The sequence below is a fragment of the Orcinus orca genome, chromosome 10, assembly GCF_937001465.1.
Source record: "Orcinus orca chromosome 10, mOrcOrc1.1, whole genome shotgun sequence".
NCBI lineage: Eukaryota > Metazoa > Chordata > Mammalia > Artiodactyla > Delphinidae > Orcinus > Orcinus orca.
The window spans coordinates 81,511,860-81,515,540 of NC_064568.1; the positions used below are offsets into that span (position 1 = coordinate 81,511,860).

Here is a 3,681-nt window from a genome sequence, read left to right on the forward strand (position 1 = left end):
ATTTTTACTTTTACCTTATCAAGATTAATAAATTTGCTCTCTCTGGTAAACATAATTCTCACAGCACTGCTTTTTCTTTAAACCATTGAATGAGTTTAATGACCCACCATTCATTGGCCATGGAACCTCCATTTCTAGTTTCTTTTGGCTTGCTGTATTTTGATGTTGGATGACTCTCAAAGAGCTTGTGAGCACTAAATTTCATGAACTGTTGCTTATTTGAGAAAGTCTGTTTCTTACCTTTATGTTTCAAGTACAATTGATTGGACACAAAATTACACTTTGATTTTCCTGGGAAAAATTTTCTGGTGGATTAAGTCTTCTCTTTTTGTCATTAAATCTTTCAGAACTTTTTGTTTTACCATTTGCTTCTTTTCTTTAGGAATATCAATTATTTTTATATTAGATTTCCCTTGTCTGTATTCCATATCAGTAATCATCACTAATAATTTTCATCTTTTTAAGTTTCATACCGTTGTTTTCAGCTGTACATATTTTATTTTGGGTTGCTTTTCTGTGGCCTTTATCTATGAAAAGACTTGGTGACCCACCTGGACTTGCCTTTAACCTTGACCATCAGCATCAAGGACCTGCATACTTTTTGGCCTTGTTCATTTTCCTTCTTCCTTAGATCAAAGACTCCTTGCTTCACTTCTTAAATGGGTCAATCCATCTCACTGTAACCTCTTCAAGAGCAGGAGGAAATTTAGGTAGTTGTTTTATAATCCTTAATTTTATTCTGAGGAAATGAGAGAAAGATCATGTAGGTCAAGAAGCATAACCATGAGAGATGGTGGTACTATATAAGTTAAAGAGGATAGGTTGGGTAAGGCAGGTTGGATTATCTTTAGGCTATGGAGTTTGGGTTTTATTCTTAGTATACTGGGTGGGTGGGAGGAGAGTGGAGAGTGGTGGTCATTGAAGGACTTTAAATAAGAAAGGACTGTGCACTCATATATATTGAAGTTAACTGTAGTTGTAGGATGGAGAATGAATTGGGTAGGATGAAGAGTAGAAGATAAAAGATCAGTTAAGGAACCTTACATCTACTCATTAGAGATAATTGCAGACTAAGTGAGGCATTAAAAATAGAAAGAAGAGGGACTTCCCTGGCAGTCCAGTGGATAAGACTCCCAGTGCAGGGGGCCCGGGTTTGACCCCTGGTCAGGGAACTAGATCCCATATGCTGCAACTAAGAGTTCACATGCCACAACTAAAGATCCCACACGCTGCAACTAAGACCCAGTGCAACCAGATAAATAAATATTTTTTAAAAAATAGAAAGAAGAAACATATTACTTTTTTTTTAAATGAAGGGAACTGGATGGATTAAATATATTTTTGCATCCATAACAACTTGATATGTAATAGCTAAATGTGGAAAGGATCAAAAATGTTCATCAATAGGTGAGTTTAAACAATTGTGATATTTCCATACAGTGGAACACTACTCAGCAAAAAAAGGAATGAGCTATTAATGCATACAACAATGTAGATGAATTGTAAAATAATTATGATGCATGAAAGAAGTCTGACAAAGAGTTCATACTGTATGATTCTATTTATTTAAAGTTCAAGAAAGTGTAAAATGAGCTATAGTGACAGCAAGCATATCAGTTACTGCTTGGGGATGGGGGTGTGGGGTGATGGGGGGGTGGGCTGGCAGGATTCCAAGGGGGCATTAGGAAACTTTTGGGGGTAATGGATTTGTTTATTATCTTGATTGTGGTGATAGTTTTGGGAGTGTACCTGTGTCAAAACTAAATAATACACCTATTTTATCTTAATTATGGGCAGTTTATTTCATGTCAGTTACACATCAATAAAGCTGTTTAAAAAACTCAAAATATTTTTGAGCTGGGTTAGTGGTATTTGGTGAAGGGAATGTGGGAGAGTGAAACAACAAAGATGACGATTAGGTTTCTGAAATGAGCTATTTTCTATGAAGACATTTAAAGCCATGGCATGGGAGACACTACTGAGAGTGAGAATGAAGAAGACCTGCGACTGAGTGTAGAGGAAAGCTGACATTCACAGGCTGGGCAGAGGAGAAGCTGGTATCTTATTTCTTTGTGCAAATGCACCAAAGTTTATTTAACTCTTTTTGATGGAGGACACACTTACTTCTAATGCTTTTAACTTACAAACAATGTTGCAATGAATAACCTTATATATGTGTTGTTTTGGAAGTGTGTGTATGTGTAATTTGCAGGATAAATTTCTCTAAGTAGAATTTGCTTACGTATATACACTAATATGTTTAAAATAGATAACTAATAAGAACATGCTGTATAAAAAAAATAAAATTCAAATAAATAAATGAAAGAATTTGCTGGATCAAAGGGATGAACAGTTATGATTTTGAATGATAATGCTAAACTCTCCTTCATAGTTGCACGAATTTATATTCCTATGAGCAATAACCATTGCTCATAGGAATGTAAATTAATCAGCAAAATAATAATCAGCATCAAAATAATCAAACCACTATCCATCAAGGTACAGGAAAAAAATAAATGCATAGATTTAAGAATATTTGCTTCTCTTGAACTTTAGTAGCAGAAGGAGAACTGTTCTCATGCTCCTGACAACACTTACGCAACTGGACGCTGGGGGACCTGGGGGCCTGGTGCCTGGGCCTTCAAGAACTCCTCGAGTTGTTCCATCTTCTCAGCTCGGGCGCGCTGCTCCCGGTGACTCGGCGCCAGGCTCAGGAGCACGCTCTTCACCCGGCGCTGGACAGCCGGCGGCCCGAAGACGGTGATTTCCACCAACTTCCCGGCGTGAACTGCGTCCATCGTCAGCAGGGCCTGGCTCATCCACTCCACTTCCGGAACCACGGCTCGGTCTGGGCCGAAGATCGAGTCGGCCAGCCACGCCTCCAAATAAAACACCAGCAGGTTCCTCAGCTACTGCACAGGAAACCACCACGGCCGGGAGCGAATCCGTGGCGGCGGAAGTGGGAACCCCAGCAGCCCGTCCCCCAGAGCCTCGGCAGCGCCCGCGTAGTCGGCTGTGCTGGAACCGGCAGCCCGCGGGTCAGGGGCGAGCAGCTCTCGCGGGATTTTCTTTCCCCATAACCTCATTAACACAGAGTATTATCTGGCTTTTGACCTTTGCTAATCTGGTAAGTGAAAAATGGTAGCTCTGGATAATTATAATTTGTATTCTTTCATTATGAGTGAGATTGAACATCTTTTTATGTTTAAAAGATATTTGTATTTCCTTTTTTGGGGATTGTTGTCCATTCAAAAAAGAGAGTTACTGGTTTTTGGGTTTTTTTTTGCGGTACACGGGCCTCTCACTGTTGTGGCCTCTCCCGTTGCGGAGCACAGGCTCCGGACGCGCAGGCCCAGCGGCCATGGCTCACAGGCCCAGCCGCTCCGCGGCATGTGGGATCTTCCCGGACCGGGGCACGAACCCGTGTTCCCTGCATCGGCAGGCGGACTCTCAACCACTGCGACACCAGGGAAGCCCCAGGTTATGGGTTTTTTTTCTTAGCACTTTATACATGCTATAGGAAAAGTAGCCCTTTGTTTGCAATATAACGATGTAAATGTGTTTTCCCAGTTTGTTATTTATCTTTGGAATTTATTTTCCCAGTTTGTTGTTTGTCTTTTGAATTTGTTTATGGTGGATTTTTTTTTTTTTTTTTTTTTTTTTTTTGCGGTACGCGGGCCT

At 40.3% G+C, this 3,681-nt stretch overlaps 1 pseudogene; it reads right to left on the bottom strand.

Moving 5' to 3' along the window:
- Positions 1-2,558: 2,558 nt before the first annotated feature.
- Positions 2,559-3,123, bottom strand: LOC101278301 (oocyte-expressed protein homolog; annotated as a pseudogene).
- Positions 3,124-3,681: the final 558 nt, after the last annotated feature.